This window comes from Sciurus vulgaris (genome assembly GCF_902686455.1).
Source record: "Sciurus vulgaris genome assembly, chromosome: 5".
NCBI lineage: Eukaryota > Metazoa > Chordata > Mammalia > Rodentia > Sciuridae > Sciurus > Sciurus vulgaris.
The window spans coordinates 74,602,541-74,622,164 of NC_136465.1; the positions used below are offsets into that span (position 1 = coordinate 74,602,541).

A 19,624-nucleotide genomic window follows, 5' to 3' on the forward strand; every position below is an offset into this window, starting at 1 on the left:
AGAAGACAGGACATAATTAAAATAAGAGCCAAAACCAATGAATCTGAAACAAACACAAAAATTTAAAAAACAGATGAAACAAAAGTTGGTTCTTTGAAAAAAATTGATAAACTCTTAGCTAAATTAAAGAAGCAAAAAGGAGAGAAAAATCACTAAAATTCACAATGAAAAAGGAAATATCACCATGGACACTATTGATATACAGAAGATAATCAGAAATTACTTTGAGAAATCTGTACTTAATAAAATTGATTATCATGATGACATATACAATTTTCTAGAGACATATGACCTACCCAAACTGAATCAGGAAGACAGAAAATTTAAACAGATCAATTTTAAGTAATGAAATAGAAGACACCATCAAAAACCTACCGACCAAGAAAATTCCAGGACTAGACAGAATCTCAACTGAGTTCTACCAGACCTTCAAAGAAGAAGGTCCTCAGATTATTCCATGAAATAGAAAAAGGAGGGAACCCTTCCAAACTCACTCTATGAAGGCAGTATCACCCTGATACCAAAACCAAAGACACATAACGGAAAGAAAACTACAGACCAACATCCCTGATGAACATGATGCAACAATTCTCAATAAAATTCTGGAAAATCACATAAAAGCATATTAAAAAGATAGTGTACCATGATGAAGTGGGGTTCCACCCAGGGATGCAAGGCTAGTTCAACATACGGAAAACAATAAAAGTAATTCATCACATCAACAGACTTAAAGACAATAACTGCATGATTATCTCAATAGAAGCAGAAAAAGCATTTGAAAAAATTCAGCACCCATTCATGTTCAAAACACTAGAACCCTGGGGGTAGTAGGATATTACCTCAACATGGTACAAGCTGTATACACTAAACCCAAGACCAACATCATTCTAAATGGAGAAAAATTGAAAGCATTCCCTTTAAAAGCAGGAGGAAGATAGGGATGCCCTTTTTCACCACTTCTACTCAACATAGTCCTTAAAACTCTAGCCAGAGCAACTAGACAAAAGTAAAAATTAAAGGAATATGAATAGGAAAGAGCTCAAACTATCCATATTTGCTGATGACATGATTCTATATTTAGAAGACCCAAAAAACCCCACCATAAACTTCTTGAACTCATAAATGAATTGAGAAAAGTAGCAGAATATAAAATTAATACCCATGAATCAATTGTGTTCCAATACACCAATGATGAATCAACTGAAAGTGAAATCAGAAACTTTCCCATTCACAATTAAAAAAAAACTTGAAAATCAATTTAGCAAAAGAGGTGAAAGGCCTCTATAATGAAAACTACAAAACACTAAAGGAAGATATTAAAGAAAACCTTAAAAAATGGAAAGATCTCCCATGTTCTTGGATAGGCAGAATTAATATTGTCAAAATGGTCCTACTGCAAAAAGTGCTATACAGATGTAAAGCAATTCCCTTTAAAATTCTAATGACATTCTTCATAGAACTAGAGAAAGCAGTCATGGAATTCTTTTGGTGTAATAAGAGGCCCCAAATAGCCAAAACAATCCTTAGTGAAAAAGCAATGCAGAAGCCATCATAATACCAGACCTTAAACTATACTACAGAGCTATAGTAACAAAAACAGCATTGTATAGGCACAAAAATAGAATTAAAGACCAATGGAATGGAACAGAAGACTCAGAGATATATCCATATAAATTATAGTTATCTCAGACTAGACAAAGTCTCTATAAACATATATTGGAGAAAAGATAACCTGTTTAATAAATGATGCTGGGAAAACTGGAAATCCATATGTAGAAGATTGAAATTGAACCCCTACATTTGACCCTGTACAAAACTCAACTCAAAGTGGATCAAGGAACTTAGCATTAGACCAGAGACTCTCCGAATACTAGAAGAAAATGTAGGCCCAAATCTCCAACATATTGGGTCAGAATGGACTTCCTCAATAAGACTCTGAAAGCACAAGAAGTAAAATCAAGAATCAATAAATGGGGTGCCATCAAACTAAAAAGGTTCTTCTAAACAAGGGAAATAATCAAGAACATGAACAGAGACCCTACAGATTTGGAGAAAATCTTTACCACCTGCACCTCCAATAGAATTTTAATCTTCAGGATATACAAAGAACTCAAAAAACATAACACCAAAACCAGAAATAACCCAATCAATAAATGGTAAAAGGAACTGCATAGGCATTTCACAGAAGAAGAAATGTGAATGTTCCAAAATTATATAAAAAATGTGCATCATCAGTAGTAATTGGAGAAGTGCAAATTAAAACTACACTGAGATTTCATCTCACTCCAGTTAGAATGGCAATTATCAAGAATACAAGAAACAGTAAATGTTGGTAAGGTTGTGGGGAGAAAGGTACACTCACTCATACATTGCTGGTGAGACTGCAAATTGGTACAACCATTATGGAAAGCAGTATGGAGATTCCTTATAAAACTTGGAATGGAACCACCATTTGACCCAGCTATCCCACTCCTTGGTTTATACTCAAAGGAATTAAAATCAGTATACTACAGTGATGCAACCACATCTATGTTTACAGCAGCTCATTTTACAAGATCCAAGCTATGGAACTAACCTAGGTGCCTTTCAACAGATAAATGGATAAAGAAAATGTGGTATATACACACAATGGAATATTACTCAGCCTTAAAAAAGAATGAAATTATGACCTTTGCTGGTAAATGGATAGAACTGGAGAATACATGCTAAACAAAATAAGCCAGTCCTCCCAAAACCAAAGGTCTGATGCACTTTTTGATATGTGGTTGTTAACCCATAACAAGGGAGAATAGAGAGGGGAAGTATAGAAGGTCAGTGGATTAAACAAAGGGGAATGAAGGAAAGAGGGGGACGGGAACAGGAAATAGGAGTAGTCATAACTTCCCTGTGCTCATACATGAATACAAATCAGTGTAACTCCACATCATGTTTAACCACAAGAATGGGATCAAAATTTGAATGGGTTGCACTTCATGAATGTATAATATGTCAAAAAACACCCCACTGTCATGTATATCTAAAAACAGAAAATAAAATTTTGTCATGTTGCAGTGTGTCAATAATGAAATGTCTGAAATAGAATCAAGAAAAAAAAAACATGTTTACAAAGCTGTGAAAAATTAGGAATAAATTGACCAAAAATGGGGAAGATTTCTATAATAAAATATATAAAATATTGGTGCATGGAATTATAAGGACTTACACAAAAACAAAGTGGAATGTCATGTCATGTTTGTGGATTGGAAAAATCACTATTGTTAAAATATCCATGCTAGAATCAATATTGTTAAAATGTTCATGCTACCCAAAGCAATCTACAGATTCAGTGCAATCCCTGTCAAAATGACAACGAATTTCTTTTCAGATCTTGAGAAAATAATTTTAAAATGCTCATAGAGTAAAATCTCTAAAAGGCAATGCCATCCGGAGCCTATAAAACAAAGCAGGACTCATGATACTACCTCAATTCAAACAGTTCTACAAAGGTGTAGCATATAAACAGAAATATTGAGCAATGGAATAGACTATCGATCCTAGAAGAAAACACCCTGCCATGGCCAACTGATTTAGGAGAAAGGGACCAAGAACATTCATGGGAGAAAGGAATTCTCTTCCATAAATTGTGCTGAGAAAATTGGATATCTACATGCAGAAGAAACATTTTGTAATTTACTTAAGAAGGTCAAAAAGATGCTAATGTCAAAATCAAGACATTAGAAGACAGTAAGATCTGCAAAGCAACATTCCTTATAAAGAGAGACACAAAAATCCTCAGCAAAACACAATGTTATACTTAAAAATCCATAAAGAGAATAATTAATTAGGATTAAATGCCATTTATCCTAGGAATGCAATGTCGATTTTCATTTTTTTAAAAAATTAATGAATGTAATTTATCATACTAGTAGAATAAATAAGAAAAATGTATGATTGTCTCATACATGCAACATTTGTGAAATTCAGTATCTGTTTATAACAAAGATTGTCAGAAAAATAGGAATACCACAGAATATTGTTAAGCTATAACTATGTCCTCTCTTAAAAATTCTGTTTAGCATTGTGTAGGAGGTCCCAGGTAAGGCAAGACAAGAAAGTAAAAGGCACATAGCTTGCAAAATAAGAAAACTGTGTTTGTTTTCAGAAAATGATTGTGTATATAAAGTAACAGTTTATGGAAACTGCTGCTAGAATAAGACTGTAACATACAAGGTCTATATAAAAATTAAGTTCTATTGTAGCAACCAATTCAGGAAGTACACAAATGTTTTGAAAAGAACCATGGTAGAGCACATGTTATCTCAAGGTTTATCATGAAGCTATCATACTGATCCAGAGTGTATTGGCCAAAAGATAGACACGTAGGTTGCTGGAACCCAACAAGAACCTAGAAACTGACTCACATATTATGTCTCTCTTCCTGAGTAAACATGTAAGAATGACTAGTGAATACTTGAAAGGTACCCAAACTATAAATTAATAACTAGGGGAAAGCAAATGAGATCCACAACAACTAAATTTATTCACTAGAATTGCTTAAAAATTAATAACAAGCGTTGGAAAGGGCTTTTAGCAATGGTAATGGTAGCATCAACCTTGGAAACCCCTGGCAGTTTGTTAAAAACATAAAATGTATACTGACAGTATGATACAACAACTTTAATAGCACTCTAAAGCAATAAAAAGGATGTGCTCAGAAAGCCTTAGACATGCATGTTCTTAATGGTTTTATTCATAATAATAAAACTAGGGTGCTACACTCAGTAATTCCTTAATAGGTAAATGAATAGACAAATTGTGATATATACATGCAATAAAAGGAATAAATTATTTAGATTATATTTTATTGTATATAAGGTAAACCATTTAAATATATTTTACTGTATACAAGGTAAACAATTTAAAGTATATTTTATTGTATATAAGGTATGCAGTATGATGTTATATGATCTACCTATATGCAAATAAATAATAAAAAGTTTACTTTGTTAAGGTTATGATGAATGTATCCATGTAGATTTGTCTCTGTTTTCTATTCTGTTCTTATTGTCTTCAGGTTTATTTTTACTCCAGTGCCATGCTCTTTTTGTTATTATAGCTCTGTAGAATAATTTCAGATTAGGTATTGTGATGACTCCAGCAAGGTAAAATTGCTCAGGATTGCTTAGAATATTCTGGGCTTTTTTTATTCTTCCATATGAACTTAGTACTTTTTATAGTTCTATAAAGAAGATTAATTGGTATTTTTCTGGGGTTTGTATTTAATCTGCAAATTGCTTTTGATTACATGTTAATTCTACCTGTCCAAGAACATGGATGTCTTTCCATCTTCTAAGATATTCCTCAAGTTCTTTCTTCAGTGTTCTATAACTTTTATTTTACAGTTCTTTTATATCCTTGGTTAGATTTGTTCTTAGGCAAATTTTTTTTTCTGACAGAAAACCATCGGTGATATCATGGAGATGACAGTTAGGGGAATTAACTGTATGATGGCAGGAAGGAAATATTCTGTGACTTGATTTTTAGTAGTAATATATATTAATTATAAGTAGACTGCATGCCTAAGATTGGTTAATTATACAGTTTTTAAAAATACCCAATAAAATTGATTTTTTAATTAATAAATTACACACATGCAATGATAAGCATTTATGGTAACAGTGGCACCTTCAGATGCCTAGGAATAAATAGAGGAAAATGTGAGCTGATTTTAGTTCTTTTGGATAAATAATGAGGGCCAGATAGTTGGGTCATAGGGGTTCCAAACCTTGTTTTTTGAGGGATCTCAATACTGCTTTCTGGAGTAGTGCATTAATTTTCAGTCCCACCAACAATGTATGAGTGTACCTTTTCCCCACATCCTTGCTAACTTTTATTATTATTTGTTTTCTTGATGACTGCCATTTTGACTGGAGTGAGTGAGATGAGTTCTCAATGTAGTTTTAATTTAAATATCCTCTGTTGCTAAGGATGTTGAACTTTTTGAAATATATTTGTTGGCCATTTGTATTTCCTCACTTGAGAACTAATGTCAGAATATGATAGTGATACAGGCACATCTATGTTTATAGCAATGCAATTCACAGTAGCCAGTTATGGAACCAGCCCAGGTGTCTGTCAACAGATGAATGGATGAAGAAAATATGGTCCATATACACAAAGGAGTTTTAGTCAGCCATAAAGAAAAACTGAAATCATGGCATATGCTGGTAAATGAATGGAAATAGGGAACATTACCCTAAGTGAAATAAATCTGATTCAGAAAATCAAGGGTTGAACATCTTCTTTCATATGCGGCAGCCAGACCAAAATAAGGGGGAAAGAGGAGGTATTCCATGGAAATATAAGGGAGATCAGTGGAGAAAAGGAAGGGAATTGATGGGGAAGGAAGGAGGACAGGAAAGGAGGGCAACAGTGGAATGAAGTGGACCAAATTATACCATGTACACATGTGAATCTACAACAGTAAATTTAACCTTTACATATATCTATACAGCATTAATTTAGAAAGCTATAAATAAATTGAAAGAATACTGTGGTGGAGGGAACAGTAGAAGGGAGGAAGGGAGAGAAAGGGAAGTACTGGGAACGAAAGTGGAGCAAATTATACTCCATGCTTGTGTGATTTTGTCAAAATGAATCCCAAAATTATAACATTATGTATATTACACAATATTATGTATATTGTACAATATTATGTAAAACTTTAATGCACTCTTATAAACAATTTACAAAGCAAAATATGTGCAAGAAAACAAATACTGAGATAAAGGACGGAAGACTGTAAAACAAGAGACATGTTGGTAGATTGTAAAATAGAGAATTATAAAGTGGTGATAATTATCCCCAAACTGATCTGGGGGAGTATTTAATTGACTATTGACTGCAGACACAATAAAAATCACATTTGGGGGGAGATATTATCAAGCTTAGTCCAAAGTGTATTTGAAAAGGCTAAGAATTTTCAAGTAAACTTAAGGAACAAGAACAACATTAGATGACTCATACTATGAGAGGACTATTTCATTATTATAAAGTTAAAGTGACTAAAGCACTATGGTTTTGCTATAAGGAGAGGAAGGTAATAGAATCACACAGTATATGAGCCTTGGAGCCTGACCCACAGGTCCACGGACATCTAAATTTTGACTGTCATCACTGCATTTCATTGAGGGAAAAGCTGTCTTTTAAATGAATGGGTCTGGGTTAATTCTAAATCATATGGAAAAAATTACGAGTCTGAATTCATACCACAAGCAAATGTTAATTTTGTATGAATTACAACCATAAGTGTGAAAATTAGAGCAATAAAGTTTTTTTCTTTTTCTTTTTTCAAAGCAGGTATAGAACCTAGGGTACTTTACCACTGAGCCACATTCCCAACCCATTTTTATTTTTTTATTTTGAGACAGGGTCTTGCTAAGTGGCTTATGGCCTAAGTTGCTGAAGTTTGCTTTGAACTTGCAATCTTCCTGCTTCAAACTCCTCAGTCACTGGGATTATAGTAGTGTGTCACCACATGTGGCTGAAAGCAATAAAGTTTTGAGAACAAATTATAACCATTTTCATAACTTCTTAGTAGTGAAGCTTTCCTAAAGAGGTGATATAAATGTTTAACCATAGTGGAGAAAAGCAATATCATTTCCATATTATGGTTAACAACTTCTGTTTATCAAAAGACATCATTAAAGAAATGCAAAACTCAACCGTTTGGCAGAAAAAAAAAAAAAAACCCTTGCAATACATCTGTCTGACAATAAATGCATACCTAAAACATAAAGATTCCAACAAATATATAAGGAAAAGACACTTGAATAGAAAATTAAGTCCAACTGTTCAAAGTTGCTGTTATATATGATAAATAAGTTTAGAGACCTAAAGTACAGCATGAAGATTATAATTAATAATGTTGAATTGTGTACTGAAATATACTAAGAGTAACTTTTAGATCTTACACCACACACACACACACACACACACACACACACACACATATACATACACACAGATGTGAACCCACAAGTTATGTAAAGAGAGAGATAAGTTAAAATGTATGTTGCTTAATTGCAGCATCCATTTCTCTATGTACATGTATATAAAATATCCCACTGGATTACTTAAATGCCTACAATAAAAAACCAAACCAAACCAAAAAAACAAAAGAGATTGGGCAGTTCACAAAAGAGAACCCATATGACCAATAACTGTATAAAATGGGTGCAACATAGCCATTAAAGATACAAACATTAAAACTAATCAGTACAACTACACAGAGGGCTAACATGAAAAGTTACTGGTTGCAGTACATGGAGTTTTCAGATGTCATTGGAAGTATGTTTGTTCAACTTTTGTTTGACTGTATGTAATAAGCTTAATATAATCATATCTTGTGATCCAGAAATACTACTGTATATGGCACCAACAGAATTGCCTGCTCATGTTCATCAGACCTGTAAAGAAAGTCCACAGCAGCATTATTTGTCATAGCTCCAAAGAGGAAATTGCTCAAGGTAGAATGAATGATACACTGTGACATTGTCATATGACGGTATATCTTACAGCAATGATAACAAAATGTAAAAACATGCAATGCTATATATTCTAAAATACTGAACTAACAAAATAAGGAACAAATTGTCATATACCGCATGACTCCTTGAGTGTAAGCCAACTAATATATGATGCTGGAACTTGTTACCCTTGCATGAGGGTAGGCATGAAGTTACTTTCCTGTTGTTAATATTCTATTTAGTGATTTCTGTGTTGTTTACATGTATTCTCTTTGTGAAAATTCCTAGAGCTTGAGATCTTCAACTCATACATTTCATACTTTAATGAAAATTTAAAATATATATTCAGATCCAAGCAATCTACTTTCAAAGAACAAACCTTTATCTGTACACTTGGATATCTCAGAAATATAATTCTCATGAGTTTACTGGCCAAAATTAATGTTTTAAGAAAAAAAATCATAAAATTTAAATCCAGGAGGAGAAGTTAAGAGATCTCAAGCATAGTGGAACATTTATATATTTATTTACTTGCAAATTGTTAGATTTGCCCAATATAGAAAAAAAATAAAAAAATATGAAGTTTATGATTTATATTAATAGTTGTGTGTGTGTGCTCACAAATATGGAGGCCTCTGTTAATATCTCCAGATGGAGGAGATATGTGGATTTGTGAAATGAATTTCAGTTCTGGGATACGTTGTGTCCCTTTACATTTTTGTTTCCTTCAGGAAGCCTTCCTGGAACACTGGGGAGTAGAGCAGTTGACTTCATACTGTGTTCCTAAAGCAGACTTTACTTTCTTAGTTATCATATGTAACACATCACAGTTTATCATTGTTGCTGGTTTAATTGTCCACCTCCCCTATTGTACTGCAATGGTCATTAAGACCTGTGTTCACTGCTCTAACAATGGTGCCTATTTAAATACAATAGAGAACTATTATGTTTGGTAATGCAGCATAGTAGGAACTTAGGGGGAATCCTTCTACTGAAAATTATATCATATAAACACACATTGGACATGTATATACATATATATATATATAAATATAATACATATGTATATGTATACATGTATATGTATACATATATAGTGTGTGGAAAATAGAAGAACAATCAAGGGAGATTAGCTTAGACTTCTGATATATGGGATTTAATCAAGCAAGAGAAACTGGGTATTCTGGAACAAATTCTGAGTTGAGCCCTCCTAAGGCTGTTATACTTTGGACCTTTATCAAGGGGCAATGTGGGAGCTATCATAGACTCCCATCACATCAAGGCCATAGAAAGGGACAAATGTGATTTGGGCATCACTGGGGTTATGTGTACCACTGGCTTTGGAAGTTATTGTAACATGTGCCGAGATCAGGAAATTTTAAATGTTCTTTGGCATCATAATACCAAGGCTGAAATTTCCTAAGTAGATGGGCAAACTCTTATGAAGAAAGTATATGAGAACATGTTCTTTGATAATATAATCCAACAAAATGTTCTCTCTGAGCAAAGATCATACTTGAATGAGGTGTGAGTTTTTTTTTCATTCTCATGAGAAACTCATTCACTGCTCTTACTCCTGGAGAGATGAAAGTTGAATCAGAACAATTATTTTATATTTCATTTTGAGAGTCTGCCTCCACCCCTGTAAGCCCCCAAAGCCTGCAAACAGGAAACCTTCATTGGCATATGGCCCAAATATGGATGTCCCTAGACATATAGGGAAGGAGCAGCAGAACTTCTTGCTCTTGTTGGGTGGGGCAGAGTTTCCTGTAGAATGAGAGCAAAGACTTCTGACTGTAAGGACTGATATAGGGAAGAAAAAACAAAATACAGAAGAGATACAGATGAGGAGCATCACTGAAGCACCCAGGACCAATGCCCACACTGAGAAAAAGTGACTCTCATATTTGACTAGACCATTCTCATTTCAGAGTCCAAACTGGTCAGCCATGGGTCCAGTAGAGATCATATTTCATGTTGGGTCTGAGGGAACCACAAAGGAGAAAATTCACCATGAAGATTTGTCACAAGCACAGGGTTCTTCCAGACAGTGGATTCTTTAGGGTGTCACAGAACAAGTTCAAGTACCCACAGGGAAAGGAAAATTTCACCACACAAAAAACATTCTGAAATCTCTAAGGCTGGATTCCTGTTCTGTGTCAATGCTAACATTAATACATCCATGAACTCTTACATCTGGCATTAATTTTCTTTGCCACACAATGGGATCAGAGCGCCATCAACCCAAAAGACAGGAAGGGAAACAGACATGGGTGAGAAAGCAAAGTTCTGCAAAGAACTCAGATCTTGGGAAGGACTGCAGTGAGGCAGCAAATGCTTGAGCTGTGGGTTTGTGGGAAAGAGAAAAGAAACTCCAACACAGGTTCAGACTCCAGGCAGAGGGTTACTGGTGTTTTATACTTCATGTGGGGAGGGCTTCCTTTACAGACATCAAGGCTTACACTGCTGCCCAGTTATATACATCTGTATCATCCGACAATTACCACCATCACCATCAAACCAGAAGCATGGCTTGGAGTGATTTCTATGGACTACTACCTAAATAATCGACTTCACTAGGCAAACATATTCCTGATAACGCATTTAGCCTTCAAACTCTCCACTCTCCTTCACCCTTTTCTCTCTTGGTCTCTCTCTTGCTCTCTCCCATCTCTCTCTCTCTCTCTCTCTCTCTCTCTCTCTCTCTCTCTCTCTCTCTCTCTCTCTCTCTCTCTCTCTCTCTCTCTCCTGTCTTTCAATGTCTGTAGGTTTATCTTCCACTTTTATTTATCTCTTTCTAACCCCCATTTCTCTCTCTCTCTCTCTCTCTCTCTCACACAGACACAGACACACACACACACACACACACACACACACACACACACACACTCATTTAAATGGGCAGAAATACCAGCATTCTGCTGGGGAGTCACAATGTCAGGCACAGGAGGAACAGTTCACAGACCCAGCCTGAAGGTCACCTCTTAGGCACAAACTGTTAGGGAAAACCTGGGACGTGATGAGACATTTTTGTACTTTTAGGTGTTATTGCGGACGGCTGAAACACAGATTCTGTTAAACCTGAGAACAAACTTTATATCTTTCACAATCTCACTGCTAAACTGGAAAAATGGAGACCTACCCTTTTAGCATCCCACGGATCATTCTGAAGTGCCTCTGAACTAATCCAGTATTTCGCTGGTCTTAAGAGGTGCACCTACCTTGGGCCCTGGCTAATGGTGAGGAGGAGAGAAGCAAGTCCCTGCAGAAGGTGGTGGCCCTGCCTGGTTCTTCTGCTCCTTACACTGTCAAGTCACAGTTTCAGCTTTCAAAGACAATCTAGGGAGCCCTCCTAGCTCTTAATGGGGCTCTTACAGCAGGAAGGGGATTTATACAGTCCCATCCCTGATGTGGCCATCTTCCAGGAGCCAGTAGACACCCTGCTTAGTATGTTCCCTGTCCTCAGAGACTGTATGAAAAGAAAACTTTCTGAAGTTAAAACAGCAATTAGCTGCTGAATCTTAATTGTCTCCTTATATAAAATACACTGCTTTGTAATGTCAGGTTTCTTTCTGTCTTCAAGGCTGATACAGAAAAGCTATGTAAAAAATTACATGGGGCTTTCTCTTCTTCACCCCATTAGTCCGGTTCAATGGCAAGCTCAACTCAGCTGCTGGGATTCATCAGGTGCTCAGTTTTGGATCAGTTCCATTACTCCATGGAACCAAGAAAAGATGACCTTGGTTTAGTGAGACCTAGGACTCCAGTGTCACATAACCAGCATGTTGTGCTGCAAAGCATCAGGATATCTCCAACACTAGGAAGGAAAAAGCAAGTGAGTTGGAAATGGGATTAGAAAGAATGAAAAAACAATGGGAGGAATAGAAAAAAGGTGTGTTATCTCACTCCTCAGTTTATACCCAAAGGACTTAAAATCAACATACTACAGTAACACGGCCACATCAATGTTTATAGCAGCTCAGTTCATAATAGCTAGATTATGGAACCAACCTAGATGCCCTTCAACAGATGAATGGATAAAGAAACTGTGGTATATATACACAATGGAATATTATTTAGCCATAAAGAATAATAATATTATGGTATTTGCAGATAAATGGATGGAATTGGAGATTATTATACTAAGTGAAATAAGCTAATCTCCAAAAACCAAAGGCTCAATGTTTTCCCTGATAAGTGGATGATGATACATAACACAGGTGTGGGGTGAGAGAAGAATGGTGGAACTTTAGATTACATAGAGGGAAATGAGAAGGAGGGGGCATGGGTATGAAAGATGGTGGAATGAGACAGACATCATTTCCCTATGCACATGTGTGATTACACCAATGGTGTGAATCTACATCGTACACAACCATAGAAACGAAAAGTTGTACCTCATTTGGATACAATGAATCAAAATGCAGTATGTAAAAATAAAATAAATAAATAAATAAATAAATAAATAAATAAATAAATAAATAAATAAAAGGTGTGTTGGTCATCAAAAGAATGCGTGTTGACCTCATAGGCTTAGCTTTCCTTCCCTTTCATTTGTGGATCATAAGTGAAGCCTCATAGGGGTCTGCCCCTCTCTTGATGACACTGTGAATTTATGAAGCCTGTATTTTCTCTCCTTTTTTCACACCTCAGAGAGGTTTATCCCCCATTGGTGTCATGACCAGTACAAACACTCCATCTAGGAATAAACGGTACTCCCTGAAACATGGTGGATTATAGATTACAGATTAGTTACAAAATTTTTCCTCATTTTGCAATGAAGCAACCTGATATTCAAGTCTTCTCAGGCTAGGGAGTGGGTTCTCTCCTCTTCCGGGTTCTCCTTTTCAGCATTTGTTCCTATGCCTCCTGTTCTTCCCTTCATTGTCCTGCAAATCAGTTAGTCTACTTTTCCATTCTTGTCTAGCCTCCACTCAATCTCTAAATAGGATGACTTTCATTACAGCACTTAGAAATGGAATCAGTTGTACATCAATTGCTTGTCCTCACTCTTGCTATCAACAAAACAAGTACTCCCCATTTTTTTCCACTTCAAATATTTATTTCATATTTGCTGCAGGGAAACAAAACTTCAGGATTACAGAAATCACAAGTCAGAGGTTCTCAGGTTGAACTAAGATAAAACATGTAACGGCTTCGTATTGTGCACACCATATCACAAGCATTGAATTAATGTTAATTGTTGTAGCCAATAAATATTTATAACCCATCTATTACATACTACTCTTTCCTGTTTGTTTGATATTAGGGATAGAATTTTAAACAAGTCAGAGATTGTCTTGGACCTCCTGTTGAGCTATGTAGGCTGACATTATACAAATGATATGGTAATGAATGGGTAGCTGAAAGAGGAGCTATCAAAGCAAAGTACAATGAGTGATGAGCTTTTGAAAAGAGAAAAAGTATAACTCAACCATAGGGTGTTGGAGTGTGGGCAGAATGGGTGGAAAATGACCCAGAAGATTATCCTTTTAGAAGCTAAGTTGCTTGTCAGGCAATCTGAGAAGAGAACACATTTCTCATGGTAGGAGAGCATATGCAACTACCCTGAGGTATGAAGAGTTTACTTCATAAGAGCTTTGAGAAGGCCAGGGAGCCACAGAAGCATAAAGAACCAAGAAGATGGAAGCAACGGCTGATGAAGAACAAAAAGGTAAATGCAGAGAGTCTTGTAAACCAGGTTCAAAATAAGAATTAAATCTCAACTGCAGTAGTGGGAGTTTTGCATTTTGAGATGATTCTGTGCCATTACATTGTTAAGATTCTCCCTGTTTGGTGTAAAAAGCAAATATTCCTATATACATTATTATGTTGTAAACACGTGATGTTTAAGGACAAACAATGTAAAATAAAAGCTTTAGTTTTCCAGTATTCTATCCATCTAATTCTAGTCTTGATCCAGTCCACTTGGCTGAACATCCACTTGGAAAGGAAGTCTTGGTTTTATTGGCTGTACCTTTCTATAAATGACAGTTAGGTCAGGGTGGTTAATAGTGCTGTGGCTATTCTATTTTTGTGCTGATGTATTGTTTAATTGGTCGTTCAGTGACTGAAAGAGATATTAAAACATTCCACTTAAGATTGTGGTTGTTCTGTTTCTCCTTTTAGGTCTGTGTTTCTTCATAAATTTTGATGCTCTGCCATTATTTACATGAGTCATAATTGCTTTTTTGACAATTTTTTCCCTTTATTGTTACATAATTTTCTTCTTTCATTATTGTCAAATTCTTTGTCTGAGAGTCCACTCTTTCTCACATTAATGTAGTTACACCAACTTCATTGTGGTTAAGATTTGCATGTTATCTTTTCTGTCCTTTTACTTTCAACTAAACTGTGTCTATATTTAAAATGCATCTCTTATAGAAAAGATAGATTTAGGCACTCCTTTTAAAATCATTTTCATTTTGAAATGCTTATAGACTCCAGCTACTTGTAGAAATAGATATGTCCCAAGTCCCTTCATCCAGCTCCACCCAATAGTTCTATCTTCCAAAAATATATTATGTTATCAAAGTTAGAAATTTGATATAATCATCAGTGATATATGAGACATCTGATTATTTTTGCATTCACTCTTGAATTTAGTAGTTGTTATTTTTCATTTTAGCTATTTTAATGAGTTGTAGTGATATGAGGCCATGTTTTAAATTGTATTTCCTTAATGTCTAATTCTGTTGAACACCTTTTCATGTGCTTATTTGTCATGTGTGTATCTTCTCTGTTGAACGATCAATTCATATCTATTGCTAATTTTCGAACTGGATTTTCCATTTACTGTTGAGTTTTTAGAATTTTTAATGTTCCAGATGCTACTTCTCTGTTGGATATGTGTTTTGCAAATATTTTCTTTCAGTCTATGGTTTGTCTTTCTATCCTCTTTACATGGACTTTTATAGAAAACAGTTTTCAATTATGATTGTTTAATTTATCATTTTTTACCTTTTTGAATCATGTATGGCTTTGGTATCAAGTCTACTAACTCCTTGTGCATCTCTACATCACAAAAATTTCTCCTAAAATTTCCTCTAAAACCTTTTGGTTTCATATTTTATTGAAACCCATGATCCATTTTCAGTTTTTTTTTTTTTTTTTTTTTTTTTTGATGTGGGATGTAAAACTCAGATTAAGGTTTAAATTTTTTTTTTTTTTTTTTTTTTTTTTTTGCTAATGGGTGCTTAATTTCTCCAGCTGTTCGAAGGCTAGATTTTCTCCACTGAATTGTTTTGTCTCTTTGTCAAAAATCAGTTTACTGTATTTGTGTAAGTCCATTTCTCATTTTTTTTAGCATGCCTGTTCCTTCTCTTTTACCAGTCAGTCTTCATTATTATAGCAGTAAATTATTTTGTTGTTGGATAGAATTGCTCTTCCTTCATTTCCCCCCATTTTTTTTTTAGGAATTTGAGTTCATTTTTCTTTTTGTATAATTTTTAAAGTGAGCTTTTCTATATCTACAAAGTTTTTGCCAGACTTTAGGTAGAAATTGCATTAAACCTATAGATTTTCTAATTCATGAATACAGACTCTCTCCATTTATAATTTTTTATTTCATTCATACTATTTTAAGGTTTCTGCATCCAAATTTTGTATTTACCTTTTTAAATTCATATATGGGTTTTTTGATTATTTAAATGAAATTATTATTTTTTCGATTTTTGTTTTTATTTGTTCAATGCTAGCATGTAAGAATACAATTGATTTTTTATTGTGGTAAAACATACATAAAATTAAGCACCTTAACACAAATTTTAAGTGTATAGTCTTTACACTTCATCCAGGTGGTAGTATGTATAGAATTTCTTACTTTTGGACCTGTGTAGTAATCCTCTGCTTGTTAGACCACAATTTGTTTATTCATTAATGTGTCGATGGAACTTAGATTGCTTCAGTTTCTTGGCTATGGTAAATAGTGCTGCTATGGAAAGAGTGTGTAAATATTTCTTCAAGACCTCATTTTTAATACCTTTGCATATATACCCAGAGTGAGATTGCTGAACCTTTTGATAGTTCTATTTTTAATTAGAACTCAATCAGTGATTTAATACCTTGAGAGGGATTAATTGAAGTGGTAGGGTGTGGCTGGAGGAGGAAGGAACTGGGGAGTGGTTATGGCATATATATTTTGTATGTGGATCTCTGCTTCTGATCACTGCGATGTGAACTACTTCCCTCTGCCACCTTTGCCTGCCAGGATGTTCAGCCTCACCTTGAGCCCTGAGGAATGGAGCCAGCCTTCTATGGACTAAGACCACTGAAACCATGAACCCTTAAATAAACTCTTCCTCCTTTATAATTGCTCTGGTCAGGTCTTTTAGTCACAGCAGGGAAAAGTTTAATGAAACATTTTAAACCACATAAGCAGCATTGGAGAGTCTGGACTGTGGTTACTATTTTATTTGTTTCTTAAGTCCTCAAGGATAATATTGACCAGTCAGGGGTCACTTAGGATCTCAAACTCCTGGTATTATTCTTACTGGGAATCCAAAAACTTTTAGAAATGGTTTGTTTTGATTATATGACTCATCACATCTTCAGGAAAGTGTTCATACAAGTCAGTATACACCTGAAGGTGTGGTTTGTCTTTGAACTTCCTATCATAGTGTGCATATTTCTGCTCTGGTTATTTGGGGAGGCTGTGTCTGTGCAGGGGCAGGAAGTCCACTCTGCTGGCTTGTGCTTGCCATTCCCTGTGAGAGAGTCAAAAAAGTGAGGAGGATGCTGTGGTGAGGTGATCTGATGAGTGGAGAGGCCTGACCATTGGTTGAAACTCTGTAGATGAGAATGAGTTTTGAGATCTTGAGTGATGAGGAATATACTGAGTTCAGTAGTGTCTCCTCTCACCCCCCAGTTCATGCCATCTGGAGCTTTAGAGTGTGAATTTATGTGGAAGTAGAATCTTTGAAGATGTAATCAAGTTAAGATGGAGTCACACTGGGTAAGGGTTGGCCTCAATTCAATGATTGGTGTTCTTTTTTTTTAATTGGCCCATTTTAGTTATACATGCTAGTAGAATTCATTGTGATATGAGAAGAACAAATTTATACAGAGGCACAGAAAAAAGAATACCATGGGTATACAAGAGACCCATGAGGAGAACACCACATGAATATGGATGAAGAAATAAGTGTGAGGTGTCTGGAAGTCAAGGCATGCCCAGGATTGCTAATAAACACTGGGAGCTGAGAAGAGGCAAGGAAGTTTCCTCCCTAGAATCTTCTGGGGGAGCATGACCCTATTGACACCTTGATTTTGGACTTCTAACTGCCATGACTATGAAAGAATACATTTCTGCTGTTTCAAGCCACTTAGTTTGTGATGATTTGTTATGGCATTGCCAGCAAGTGGTAGGAAGCAAAATATGTTCACTTGAAAAGTGCTTCACAGAGTGGAAATATTCTTACTGTATGTAGTCTGTGACCTGAATTGCTGGATTTTTCCAGACACTCTTGTAGGAAAGGATTTGATATTTCTTAGAAAAGCATAGCCAAAATTCAGGAAGGATGTCCTGGTGATGGTTGGACATACTAAAAGTCTTCCTTTACTGTCCAGACTATGGGGAAAACTTGCCTCATGTTCGAGTAGGTACAGTGTTCTGGACTTTTGCCCCATGTGAGAACAGAGACAGTAAAAGATGCTCTGCAGGGCACTCATTTCAGAGAGGACTGAATGGGCCTTTTTGGAGCCTTGGACTTTCAAAAAAGGATCAGGGGTTTCTATGCAGGAAATCTTTCCCTTCTTTGGATTGATTTAGGACAGACCAGTTGGGGAAAGAGATCATTTGTCAACCCCTGTGCTCCGGGCTTCTTTCTCCCTGATCAGATGAGGGTGACTCAGATATGGAAATGGCTAGATCTTGTGCCTCTGACCTGTAGGTTTGTGACATCTGTGAGGCCTCCAGGTGTTCACAAGCATTCTCTTATCTAACATCTAGCTCAGTATGGGATGGGGTTGAGGTTCCCTAAGAGCAGAGGCTGGCCAGTCTTTGCCAGGCTCCCACAATCTCATAATGTTCCTGAAGCTGTAACCTCACTATCCTGAGCATCAACCGGTAATACGTAGGGGTAGAATTGCTCATGTTCTTTCCATAATCAAGTTGTGTGTGTGTGTTTTCAGGAATCCATTCAAATTCTGACCCTGGGATCTTGGTAACCTTGACCCTTGGGTCCTTGGTTGAAACCAAGGACATTGCCTCTCCCTTTTTCTAATTTTCTCAGTGATTCATCAGTTAAAAAAAAAAAAAAAAGTTCCAAGGTGGGTTCTGGAAAACACCAGGAATTTGGGATGAGAAGAATTGGTGAACTTCAGGAATTTGGGATGAGAAGAATTGGTGAACTGCATTGTAATGTGGGATATAGAATCTGCATCCTTGTCCCACTTCATTTACTGGAAAATTTTATTTGTGTTTCTATAAACTCTAAGCTGTAGAGAATTTGGAATAAAAGTGACAAGGAAACATGGTATCATGTATGGAAAAAGTAAGTTCAGTGTCAGGAATGGGCACATGGAGCTAGGAAGTAGGTTAGCACTGGGTCAGATTAGGATAGGCTGGCAATTTGGGTGTGCACCTACAAAGCATGAAGGTGATGATCTGCTGATCTGAGGGAGCCCCTGAGACCTCAGGGTTGGGTCTATGTAGAGGCATGTTGAGATGTGAGCTTCTTACCCAAACTTTGTTTCAATATTGTCCACATGTGAATATTAACTGTGTGAAGCTGCATGTGAGAAGATCCATTATGGCCATGAAACTAGGAAAGAGAAAGAGATGGCCAGGTGGATGCTCCTTGCAGTCTCTAGTGTGCTATCCCTGTAAACCTTCATCCGGTGTGATTAGCAGCATCTACCTGCACAGTATTTGTACTCAGCATGCTGGAGTCCCAATTGAGAACTGCGGTTTTCTTTATGCTCTGAAAATACCAACAGATTTTTCTGATTTCGAGACCACATTGAGTCTCCTCTTTTTTAAGCTATTGCAGGGTCAAGTTTCTTCTTTGAGACCGTATCTAGTTTCCATATATTTGAATGTCTCTGCTCATGTCTGTCCTAGAATGTTTCTTACTCTCAGCTCTCAGATGACTCAGTGGCCAAGTTGCACTGAGGAG

The 19,624-nt window shown here is 35.9% G+C and overlaps 1 protein-coding gene across 1 annotated transcript in view; it reads right to left on the reverse strand.

The window, feature by feature from the left end:
* The window catches only part of LOC306661051 (antigen WC1.1-like), a gene marked incomplete at its 3' end in the record, with an annotated part of 301,199 nt that overhangs the window by 112,769 nt on the left and 168,806 nt on the right, over window positions 1–19,624 (reverse strand).